Below are 13,269 nucleotides of genomic sequence, written 5' to 3'. Positions count from 1 at the left end.
CTTCTGAAGTAGCCAATTAGGAACAAATTCAGTCCAATAAGTATACGGCTTGGGGCCAAGCAAACAACACTACTCACACCCCAGTAACCGTACTTCTCCACCTGGCATCAGCCCACTTGTGCTTTTGAACCCTCAACTCCCAAACCCTAAACCCTATGTAAGAATGGCAGTTTGCTGGCCTAGAGAGATTTTGCCTGATCCCAGGGTAACTACTTCACAACAGGGAGCAGTAAATTCAACTGTCTCTTAATTTTAGATACGGAATGATGGTCTCATCCTCCTTTGACATTGTTTAAACATTCCTTTCAATAAGTACAACTAGAGCTGACATAGACATTTAGCTTTAAAATTTTTTTTTAAATTTTTTTTTTTTAACGTTTTATTTATTTTTGAGACAGAGAGAGACAGAGCATGAACGGGGCAGGGGCAGAGAGAGAGGGAGACACAGAATCAGAAACAGGCTCCAGGCTCTGAGCCATCAGCCGAGAGCCCGACGCGGGGCTCAAACTCACGGACGCGAGATCGTGACCTGAGCTGAAGTCGGACGCTTTAACCGACTGAGCCACCCAGGCGCCCCATTAAAAGTGGCATGGCACTAAACATTTGTTTTTAAATAAGCTAAACATTTTAAATGATAAAATCAGGTCAGGTCAGAATTTTTACAGTGACTATTCTGGAATCACAATTAACCAGGACTCTATTCTGGCAAATTTGAGTAATGGTTTTTATATTTTTCAATTAAGTGCTTTCCCATAGCTGTGTTATAAGATTTTTTTTTTTTTTTTTGTCGGTGATGGATGAGTGCTCTAAGTCACGTCTGCAGTCTCAGCAGGATTCCGAGCACGGGTGGTTACATGCTCACCAGAACACTAGGAAAAGACAGCTCAGCGTCTCTGGCCCTACCTTCGTCTTCATCAGGGTCGACAAGCCTGAAGAGAGCTCCCCTTCTCAATGCCTCACTACCCAAGGGATCCAGCATGCTATGTCTCCAATGAGGCAGGCTATCGTTTCATCTTCTGTGGCTGTCTGGCCTGGAGCCCGAGCATGCTTGTCTAGAGAATTAATCCTAAAAAGGGATTTGGGAAATCGTCTCCATCTTAAGACCCTACAACCTAAGCTTCGATAGCGTCACCACACTATCGTATCACAAAAAATACAATCAAAACAAGGTGAAAAGGGAATCTCAAAAATTCACCTGTTTCAACTGTCTACCTTAAGGTAACATATTCATCAACTCGCAAAGCTTAAGTAGGTGTTTTTAGAACAAGAGAAGAAAATTCCTGCAACTGTTGACCCTCTCCTCACATTTCCTTACCATTCTCTTCATACTTTGCCTTCAACCCAAACAGAAACCAATGAAGAAACAGAGACAGAATGCAGAAAGAATAAAGAGATCCTTACTTCCCATTTGAAATCTGGTGGATTTGAATCTTGAGGAGTGAGAAAAGAATGGGAATGAGGTCAGGCAACCTGTTACAATCCCCTAATTGCTTAGATCCTTCCTTTGTGATGCCATCTGGGAATAGGATTTGAGTTAGTGTTGTAATAAAATATATATATATATATATATATATATATATATATATATATATATAACCACACCATTTAATAAGGCCTACTATGTGCCACACATTTAAACATTATTACTACTATACAATGAGGAGTCATTATCCTCATCTTGCAGGCAAGAACAATGAGACCCCTAAGGAATTAAGCAACTTGCCTAGGGCTGAGCCAATTAACTCTCTCAGTTATTGGGTAGTTATCCTGGGATTCCAGTTATGGGCAGGTTGCCACCACATGGCTACATTCTTCCTTACTGAGAAGAATGACTCCAATCAATTACTGGGGTATCAGAATCATGGTAGGGACTCTTGATGCTAAATTCCATAGGTCTTGATCCTGTCACTGATCCCCTAAGAGACTCATTACTCCAGTAATCCACAGCTACTAGTGATGATGGTAATAAAATAGTAAAACTGTAATAGCACCTTTCATAGATTATCTCGTTTCATCCTTATAACAACAGCCAACAAGGTGGGTCTATTCTTAGCCACTTTTTATAGATGAGAAAACACAGTCCCTGAGAGGTTACTGTGCTTAAGCTGACACAGGTATAAGTGGTGAATACCAGAGCCCAAGCCCTTACATACTATGCTCCCTGCAACAGATGAATGAAATGTTATCAGATCTCACAAGTTTGTTGCAAGGGGAACAAATTTTGAAAATCATCATTTTGTAAAACAAAATAAACTCATCAGTCTGGTCTTCAAGATCCTTCATGATCTTGCCACAATCTGTTAATTTTCAACCTTATTTTCCATCACTTCTTTACATAAGCCCCTATGTTCCATAAATTTTCTTCCTATTTTCTGTAAATGCCCTGACTTTCCTCATTTACCTAATGCTATTTCCTTTTGCTGAAATGGCATTTTCTATGGATTCCACAAAACAAAATTTTATCCATTATAAATCCTCCTCCCCATGGAGGGAAAAACTCCCACTACTGAACTCCCATAGTGCTTTGTGCTTCTCTCGGGACATTTGTTTTCTTGACTGGATTCCTACCTGACTTCAGTAGACAAAGATTCTATGTAAACTCTGTGCAATGAATGCCCTTCTGAGGCAAAATGCCAGGCTGGAAGGTATATGAGGATGGAACAAAATAGAGACAAAAGGCAGCTTTAAGTCTTCAGAAACTGCCATCCTAAGAACCATGTACCTCTAAGAGCACAACGAAGTGTCAAACTTATTCTTGTAAAACATAGTGGTTAGGAGTCCAGACTATAGGGGCGCCTGGGTGGCGCAGTCGGTTAAGCGTCCGACTTCAGCCAGGTCACGATCTCGCGGTCCGTGAGTTCGAGCCCCGTGTCAGGCTCTGGGCTGATGGCTCAGAGCCTGGAGCCTGTTTCCGATTCTGTGTCTCCCTCTCTCTCTGCCCCTCCCCCGTTCATGCTCTGTCTCTCTCTGTCCCAAAAATAAATAAAAACGTTGAAAAAAAAAATTTAAAAAAAAAAAAAAAAAAAAAAAAGGAGTCCAGACTATAGACTCCATCTTGCTGTGTGGCCTCGGAGAAGTCCGTCAACTTCTTTCTATGTCACCTGCCTCATCTGTGAATGGGAACAGCATAACGTAGGTCACAGAGTTGTAGAGAGTACTCAGCAAGTTCATATATGTAAGGTGCCTAACAGTGAATGGCTCATAATAAATGCCATACACTGTTTGCTATCACCACTTTTGAAACTCTTATATATATTGAAAAAGTGGCTGAGATTACCAAATCCCAAGAAAGGAACTATCAGAGATGGGAAACTTTCAGAATATATAATTTAGGTGATGAGGTGATGAACTGGCCTATATATATATATATATATATATATATACACACACACACCATTACGCTCTTCCTCTCAAAAAATCCAGAAGAAATATAACTGAACACTATAATATAAGTCAAATTATGGCAGAAAGAAGTGCCAGACTTCTGGGTTAAAAAAAAAAAAAAGACCCATTAAAAATAAGCTATTTTTTGAAAAAAAAGTTAGCGGACTTGGAATACAATTTTTCAAGAAAACAACATTTTTTGTATTGCTTTGGTTCTCTGGCTAACCCATAAAAGCCAATTTAACTTAATATTACTTTAGCAGCAATTATTGATTTCCATATTAATAGACTGTTGTAGTTAGCAGATTATTTTAATATTAGCATATACATTACTAAATATATACAACAATGCTTTGTAACAAATCATCTTTTCTGTAGAAGTGGGAATTCACAAAATCAAACATCATGAATGCAGGAGGGGATCTGAGTGATAGCTAGGGTCACTATGCTTCCTCATTTGCCCAGAAGTGATGGTCATTCTAATTATCAATAGCTCCCTTTCACTCTCCAAAGTGTCCTAGTTTGGACTAAAATTAAATGGTTACCTTAGTGTTAGTATCTTCACTGTAATGTTACAAGTGAAAAAACTAAGCCACACAGCAGTGCTGTGACTTAGCTAAAGTCACAATACAGGAAGGGGCCAGAAATACTTACTCCAGGGAGCCCGGGGGTCTCAGTTGGCTAAGTGTCCCATCCGACTCTTGGTTTTGGCTCAGGTCGTGGTCTCACAGTTCTTGAGTTCAAGCCCCGCACTGGGCTCTGCGCTGTCGGTATGGAGCCAGCTTGGGATTCTCTCCCTCTCTCTGACCCTCTCCCCCCTCAACATAAAATAAACAAACTTAGAAAAAAAGAAAGAAATACTTATTCCCAGTCCAGGAGTCTTCCTGTCACAACGCACACACTTATCAGTAGCAGGATAATGGTGATGACTGTGACGGGCAGGATTTGGGGTGCCAACAGTGCACATGCCATAAGCCTACGTGAATGAGGCTCTCCCCATCCCAGAGGGACTTTACAGCATCAGGGGCTGAGGATGGAGAGGTTTAGACATCTTTGCCTGTGTGCCCTAAGCTTGGCTTCTTGCCCTTTTCACTGTACCCCTTGTGGCTTCTCATCTCCCCACCCCTGCTACTGAGATGGGAGAGATTATGGGGGAACAAGGAATTTAGTTTTGGACATTTCACGTTTGAGAGATCTTTCAACATATAACTGGAGATGTAGAAAAGGAGTCCAGACTAGAGACGTCAATATGAGAGCAAGCAATGCAAGGATGCTATCCAAAGCTTAGGCCACTCATCAGAAGGGCAAGAAGGGAATTGTGTGGTAAAGAACAGGCGTCAAAATGAAGGTGTCTCCAATAATGAGAGGAAGGAAAAGTGATGCCTCTGACAATAATACGATACACTGCATTTACTACCATTATTGGAAACTTACTATGTCCCAGAAATTCCACCAAGTAATTTATATACATTAGCTTAGCTCTCATCACTACCCTCTGAGTTAGGGGGAAAAAAATAAGGCCAGGAAGGTTACAAAACTTGATTAAAGTCACAAAATAAGTAGCAGAGCAGAAACTCTGATTCATGACTGACTGTGAACAGCTCCAATCTCTCTACAGTATTCCTCATATTGGGATCTTATCTCCCCTCTTCTTTCCTTTATCCTTTGTATGTGATGTATGTGATTACAGACAGCCTGCCTTATAAATATCCTTCTGTGAAAACATTAATTTTATGTCTTCAAAGTTAAGATGACACTAAATCACGTGGATGTGACTTCAGAACTAAGATGTGGCCAGTGCTTCTTTTAGTAAGTATCTAGACCATGTTTCTGTCCCAAGCGTACTCTACTAGATAAGAAATGGAAGATATTTGTTTTTAATTTATACTATTTGTGTCGTGGCCACACTCATATTACAAACATATGTTTCAAAATGACCATGAGCGCCTTTTTCCAGGCGGCCGGGAAGATGGTGGACATTCAGACTGAGCGTGCCTACCAAAAGCAGCCAACCATCTTTCAAAATAAGAAGAGGATTCTGCCCGGGGAAACTGGCAAGGAGAAACTCTCGCGATACCACAAACACAGCGGTTTGGACTTCAAGACACCCAAGGAGGCCACTGAGGGCACCTATATTGATAAGAAATGCCCCTTTACTGGTAACGTCTCCATCCGAGGGCAGATTCTGTCTGGTGTGGTGACCAAGATGAAGATGCAGAGGACCATTGTCACCCACCGAGACTACCTCCATTATATCCGAACCTCCATTGTATACAACCGCTTTGAGAAACGCCACAAGAACATGTCCGTGCACCTGTCCCCCTGCTTCAGGGATGTCCAGATCGGCGACATTGTCACAGCGGGCTGAGTGCCGGCCCTTGAGCAAGACTGTGCGCTTCAACGTGCTCAAAGTCACAAAGGCTGCTAGCACCAAAAAGCAATTCCAGAAGTTCTGAGACTAGACGTCTGTCCACACCCCCGAAGAAAATAAAATTATTTTCCCAGTCAAAAAAAAACAAAAAAAACTAAAAAAAAAACCCAAAATGACCATGAGCTAAAAAAACAAAAACAGAAACAAAAAAACAAACAAAAAGCCCCAAAATGACCATGAACTATTATTTATATGACAGAAACACTTATTAGGAAATTCATTAATCAAGATCCTAATGACAAATTTTATTATGGGGGCATACATTTGTTCATTTAAGGTGGGCTTGGGATTTGCTGGGAACAATTTTTCTTGAGAATATGAACCCATGCAATTTGCACATAAGTGTAAAATTCAAAATCAAATACTGTCTACCAAAAGGTAGTAATAAAAACTAAGAAGGGGCACCTGGCTGGCTCAGTCAGAGGAGCATGTGACTCTTGATCTCAGGGTTGTGAGTTCGAGCTCCACACTGGATGTGGAGATTACTAAAAACAAATAAAAAAATAAAAAATAAAAAATAGATAAACTTCAAAGAAAAAAAAACTAAGGGGACTCCATTTTTTTTAAATCATACTAATAAAAAGTGTAAGAATCATTATTTTGCTAAGAATAATTTCATATTTATTGATATTAATTGAAGTTTCTCATCAGCTACAATATATACTCTGATTCTCCTCTTCAAAAAAAGAAAAAAAAAAAGGAAAGAAAAAGAAAAATCTAAGGGGCACCTAGCTGGCTCAGTCAGTGGAGCATGTGACTTTTGATTTTAGGACTGTGGGTTCAAGCCCCACCTTAGGTGTAGAGATTACTCAAAAATAAACTCATAAAAAGAAAAATCTACTGAGGCACTTTTAAAGAATGAAATCCAGGCATTGGCAAAAAGTTTGATTCTGAAGTTACAAAGGAAGACTCTACTATCATAGGGAAGAAAGTCAGGCTTTTCTCTGTTTCATGCATTTAAGTCCAATCTCCCACAACAGAAAAGATGGTAAAGGCCAGGGTCAATGTCTTCTATTTCTTTTGTACAGCAACGAGCACAGTGCTTAGAAGACTACATGTGTTATGGATTTGGTATAATCCTGATACGTATCATTCTAAATTTTACATATTGGGAACTTGTTGTCATTACACCATTTAATGGAAATATTTTGTCTTCCCACATGCAAAGACAGACACAGCCAGAAGCAAAGGTTTTCTACAATCAACTTTCACAGTGAATTTCTCATGGAATTTGGTGCTGCTGAAATTTTTAGTCGAGTTCTTAATAACCTAATTTTCTGCACAAAACAATCACTGCCTACAATAGGGAATTAAAAATTTCATTTAGAAATGGTTTTGATTTGGTGCACCTGGGAGGCTCAGTCAGTTAAAGCATCCGACTTTGATTTCAGCTCAGATCACGATCCCATGGTTTGTGAGATCAAACCTCACATCAGGCTCTGTGCTAACGGCGTAGAGCCTGCTTGCGATCCTCTCTCTCTGCCCCTCCCCTGCTCACACTCTCTTCTTCTCTCTCAAAATAAATAAACATTTAAAAAAATTTTTTTAATGGTTTTGCTTCATAATTTACCAATTATATTAGCAAGCACTTTGTTGGAATTCAATAGGCATCTAGAAAATAAAAAAAGTCTTTTTTTCCCATTAAAATATTTTATAGCAAAAAAAATGTTAATATCCTCTTATGTGCTTATCTTTTTGACTCTTGGAGGGTATGTCATCCAAGCTTTATGCTTTTGTGTTTTTACAAAGGAGGCACGGTTAGGATTTCAAACACAAAGGGAAACTAGTAGAGACTTTAAATAGGGAAACAAGCCACAATGTACTCTTTTCCTTCTTTGCTCAAGAAATTGCCAGTCTGCTTATTTGATTGATAGTTACTTTTGTACCTTCTTGGGTTTATTATGTTGTCAAAATACCACATCCTTGAAAGAGACTGTATGTAGAGAATAAGGCAAACAAATGAATTAACAGACAGAAAATCCTGAAGAAGGCATCAGGATTCCCTTTGATGTATCTTGAAACGCCGAAAAGGTTCATCACAGCCCGGAATTCCATATTATGCTTTTCATTTCACAAATTCACAAGCTTTGAACAGTTAACGGAGCATCTGAATAAATAAGATGTGAAGCCGAGGAAATCACTGCTTAGGGAGAAAGACCCCAGTCATCTCTAAGTTTGTAGAAGAAAGTATATTTTGGTTCTATAAAATCAGAGCTGTGGGTTCAATGGGCTAATGTGACACAGATGAAAAATTAACGCTCTAAAGCCCAAAACTACATCCTTGGCCACAGCTGGCAGTCTTATAAATGTTGGCTGATATCACAAAAGTTGTAACAAGCAGTACAGGGTGGTTAGCTTGGTACCAACCCATCCTTACTGCTGAAGAAAACTCAAAATGCAATATGGTCACTGGTGTACCAAATAAAATGCCTTTCACACATTACTCTGGCCTTGACACAGTCCAACTAACCCTGATTGCTCTCGGGCCCTGGGCAAGAACATGAGTGAGCGTATAATCCATCACAGCTACTGACTGGTTCAGTGGCCTTACTGCACACAACGAAAACACATTTGTTAGGTTCCTTTTAATTGCAAGACACATAATAAATACCTAAATAATGTAATTTGTGTAAGTAGATTTTTAAATTTAAAGAATAGTTTCGGGGCGCCTGGGTGGCTCAGTCAGTTAAGCATCTGACTCTTGCTTTTGGTTCAGGTCATGATCTCGTGGTTTGTGAGTTCAAGCCCCGCATCAGGCTCCATGCTGACAGTGTAGAGCCTGCTGGGGCTTCTCTCTCTGTCCCCTTCTCTCTCTGCCCCTCCCCTGCTCATGTGCTCTCTCTCTCTCTCTCAAAATAAATAAATAAACTTAAAAAAAAAAAGTAAAGAATAATTTCAAAAAATGTAGTTAGAGTGTGCCAGAGGCGAAATAAGATAAAAGACACTTAATCATTCCAAGTCCCAAACGATTTCAAATTCAAGTTGACGTTTCACTTTTCACTCGATATGAGAAATAGTCAGCTGCAGGACCAAAATTAGAAAGCTAATATGCTCTGAAAAAACTCTTGTGTTAACATCTGAAACGAAACCTTAACTTTTTAGAACTCTTTATTATGTAAAAGTTCAAATACATAGAAGAGAACAGTATAAATTAATCCACACCACTCCCATGGACCATCACTTGGCTTTATCAACGATCAACGCATGACCAATTCTGCTGTATCTATCTCCCCCGACCTTTTGTTTTCTCTCGATACCAAGTCATTGCATCTCTAAACGCTTCGGTAAAACTTTATAATTCTGGCTGAACACTGATGGAAATTTGGGGGGTTTTGTGTTTTATTTTTCACTGCCTCTTTTTTTCAATCCTCATGTCATTCAAAGAGAGAAAGCTGGTGTTTATTGACAGCAAGGAGAAGAAAATTTAGATGTTTCAGTTTTTCTGGCATTTCCAGGACTTAAATACAGTTGTAAACTTTTCTCCTCCCTCCAGTGAAGGAGGAGGGAGAGCTGGCAAGATACAGTCATTTTGTTTAACAAACATTAACTGAACACCAGGGATGGGGCTCGGTAAAAGGAATAAAAATGAATAAGCCAAAGATCCTTTCTCTATAAGGGGTAAGACACGCAGAAACAGATAAAGTCAACATAATGTGTCAGAACTAGAATAATGATATTCACGGGGTACTATGGGAACAGAATAAGGGCACTCAGGTCAGATTAGGGATTCAAGCAAGGCTTCCAGGAAGAGATGATATCTGAGTAAATGCAAATATACTGCAAATGATTGTTACTATGTCATTATAATAAGACCAGCACGAGGTTTCCTTCAAACAGATTTCCTTCATTTAACTGGTTGGGGAATTGGGTGGGGAGGGATAGAGGGGAAAGTTCATCAAAGAATATTAGGAAAAAAAACAAAACACCAGGAATTCAACATTTATTTATTTTTTGGGATGGAGAGAGACAGAGCATAAACGGGGGAGGGGCAGAGAGAGAGGGAGACACAGAATCGGAAACAGGCTCCGGGCTCTGAGCCATCAGCCCAGAGCCCGACGCGGGGCTCGAACTCACGGACCGCGAGATCGTGACCTGGCTGAAGTCGGACGCTTAACCGACTGCGCCACTCAGGCGCCCCAAAACACCAGGAATTCAAAAACAACCACTATATTATGTCTCACGGGGAATACCATAGGGAAAGGCTGGTCTCTAGCCTCAAGGAGGTAGGGATATAGATGGGGAGAAATTAAACATGCATCAGAAAATCTTACTATAGCATATTCAATCAAAATATATAGTCTAGGGATGGGAAAAGTGGACTAAAATATTTGGGTAAGAGCTGGGACCTAAACCAAGGTTCTGAATATAAATTTAACCCAGATCAAAAAAGGGAAGCCAATCAAGTAAAGAAGAGTAAAAGGTAAGCCTTAAGTAGTCAAGGAGGCTTTGTCTTTAAAAAGTATTTATGGGGCGCCTGGGTGGCGCAGTCGGTTAAGCGTCCGACTTCAGCCAGGTCACGATCTCTCGGTCCGTGAGTTCGAGCCCCGCGTCAGGCTCTGGGCTGATGGCTCAGATCCTGGAGCCGGTTTCCGATTCTGTGTCTCCCTCTCTCTCTGCCCCTCCCCCGTTCATGTTCTGTCTCTCTCTGTCCCAAAAATAAATAAACGTTGAAAAAAAAAATTTTTTTTTAAATAAAAAATAAAAAGTATTTATGGGAGCGCCTGGGTGGCTCAGTCGGTTAAGCGTCCGACTTCGACTCAGGTCACGATCTCATAGCTTGTGAATTCGAGCCCCACGTTGGGCTCTGGGCTGATGGCTCAGAGCCTGGAGCCTGCTTCCGATTCTGTGTCTACCTCTCTCTCTGCCCCTCCCCCGTCCATGTTCTGTCTCTCTCTGTCTCAAAAATAAATAAACGTTAAAAAAAAAGTAAAAAAAAAAAAAGTATTTCTGGGGGTGACTGGGCAGTTCAGTCAGTTGGACGTCTGACTTCGGCTCAGGTCATGATCTCGCAGTTCACGAGTTCGAGCCCTGCGTTGGGCTCTGTGCTGACAGCTCAGAGCCTGGAACCAGCTTCAAATTCTGCATCTCCCTCTCTCTCTGGCCCTCCTCTGCTAGTCTCTTTCTCTCTCTCTCTCAGAAATAAACATTTAAAAAAAATTTAAATAAAAAAAAATAAAGTATTTCTTCCTTCTGTCCATCTCTGAATTGATTGAAGGAAGCAGGGGAAGGGCTTGTATCTGAACCTCAGTTTCCAAAGAGGTGTGTGCATATATGTATTTACATGTGTGTCACGTATGTCGGCATCAGAACACGAAGATTTGATTTGAGCATTTACAATCTGGCTCTAAGCTATTCCACTGGAATAACACACAATGTCAGATGCATACAAAGATCTACTCTTGGGGGCGCCTGGGTGGTTCAGTCAGTTAAGCGTCTGACTTCAGCTGAGGACACGATCTCACGGTTCCGTGAGTTCAAGCTGTGCACGGGGCTCTCTGCTATCAGCTCGGAGCCCGCCTCAGATCCTCTGTCTCCTTCTCTGCCCCTCTCCTGTTCACACTCTCTCTTTCTCTGCCCCTCCTCCACTTGTTCTGTCTCCCTCTGTCTCTCAAAATAAATCAACTTAAAAAAATCTACTCTGGCAGATATCTGATTCTTGGGGAGAAACCCATAAAAATGAAAGCTGTAAAAGATATATAAGAAAAGCCAATCAATGCTGTAAGATTATAAAAGACGTTTTCCGATTGTCATCAGAGGTCAATGCCTCACCACTTATAATTCTATTTTTAATAACAAGAGCACCAGCTAACACTCAAACAGCATCTGCTATGTTACAAGCTTCATATAATTCACTCATTAATCTTCAAAATGAGTTTTGTTGTAGATACTCCTATTCCTCCCATGTTATAGAAGAGGTAACCAAGATTCAGAGAAATGAATATCAATCTTTCCTCCAGTTTTTCAACCTTCACCTGTAAGAATTTAAGTAGAGCTTAAAAAAAGACATGTAGGATTTCTCTGAGTACAGACTGAAATCTAGTATTTTTTTAAGTTCAGAAAAATTACTTCTATCCTTCATTGACCCAGGTGAAATGATGCGTGATAGTATGTTGGCACAGAGCCATAAACATAAATGTAAAATCAATCCATGAGGCTAAGAGGTAGAGTTGCAAATAGAAACATGCTCTAAAAATGCCATGTTTATCAATAGACCAAAGAACAATCTCTGAATATTTCCCACCGGATTGAAGAATGCATCTTTTTCACAATACTTACACAGAGATAAATGACGGTATCATTTACAGTGATAAAGGTAGCCAGTGGTAAAAAGCATTTGAAATAACTTTTGTCCCTACTGAGCAGTAGAAAAATATTACTCCCCAGGTAGAGCTTTTTCTTCCAAACTCTGAAAGCACTTTATAGGTAGCTATCCCCAGCATTTGTATATCATATTACAATATAATTATTTGTTCATGTAGCAGTCTTCCCTCCAGACTTCTAGTCCTGGAGGATAGGGTGTGAATTTATTCATCCTGGGATTTAAAACCCATCTCTGCATCTAGTAGAATAAAGGTTTATTGGGTGAATAAATGAATGAATGATTCAAGAGGTGATTTTTGATAAACTCTCAGGCACTACACAGGATTATAGAAAAGTTTAAAATATCAATTAAGTCATAAGGGTGTTTGTGATTTTAAAAATAGATTCCAGCCTCCCATGCCTGGCATTTAAGGCCTTTCTACATGAGCCCTAATCTACTTTCTTAACCTTATCTCATCTACTCTCTTCCTAGTTATATCCTGGGCATAAATTACTTTGTCTCTCTTTTTTTAGCGTTTATTTATTTTTGAGAGACAGAGATAGAGAGCGAGCAGGGGAGGTACAGAGAGAGAAGGAGACAGAATTCCAAGCAGGCTGTGGGCTGCCAGCACAGAGCCCGATGTGGGACTCGAACTCATGAACAACAAGATCATGACCTAAGCTGGAACCAAGAGTTGGACACTTAACCAACTGAGCCACCCAGGCGCCCCAAGAATTACTTTCTCTTTCTGACACGAGCTCTGTGTTTTCTCATCTCTACACTTTAACTCAGTAATCTCCAAAAGTTTTAGATTATTTAGCCCTAGTATAAAATACCCCAGCATACTTATTTAATACTGTGCTGATATATTATGTTTATAATAAAACAATTATAAAAACACATGAAAATAGACATTTTAAGCAAATAAGGAAAGATATATAAATAGAAGTCTTAATTTTTTCATCCTGGACACAACAGATTGTTTTAGATGTACTTCACTTTGAAAGTCACTGATTTATATAAAAAGAACTAATCTCATAGAGGTTTTTTGAGAATTAAGTGAATCAGTACATGTAATACACTTAGAACAATACTGGTCATGAAGGCCCAATGTAAATGTTATCTCTTCAAAGAATTATTTGAATGCACTTCT

At 39.9% G+C, this 13,269-nt stretch overlaps 1 protein-coding gene and 1 pseudogene across 7 annotated transcripts in view; one reads left to right on the top strand and one right to left on the bottom strand.

Moving 5' to 3' along the window:
* Nucleotides 1-13,269, bottom strand: part of SLC41A2 (solute carrier family 41 member 2) — a 126,814-nt gene that overhangs the window by 25,823 nt on the left and 87,722 nt on the right. The window lies entirely within an intron of this gene.
* On the top strand, nt 5,318-5,856 carry LOC112863507 (small ribosomal subunit protein uS17 pseudogene; annotated as a pseudogene).

This window comes from Puma concolor, chromosome B4 (genome assembly GCF_028749965.1).
Source record: "Puma concolor isolate L17-30 chromosome B4, mPumCon1.1.hap2, whole genome shotgun sequence".
NCBI classification, from domain to species: Eukaryota; Metazoa; Chordata; class Mammalia; order Carnivora; family Felidae; genus Puma; species Puma concolor.
This window is presented reverse-complemented; position numbering and strand designations above follow the sequence as displayed.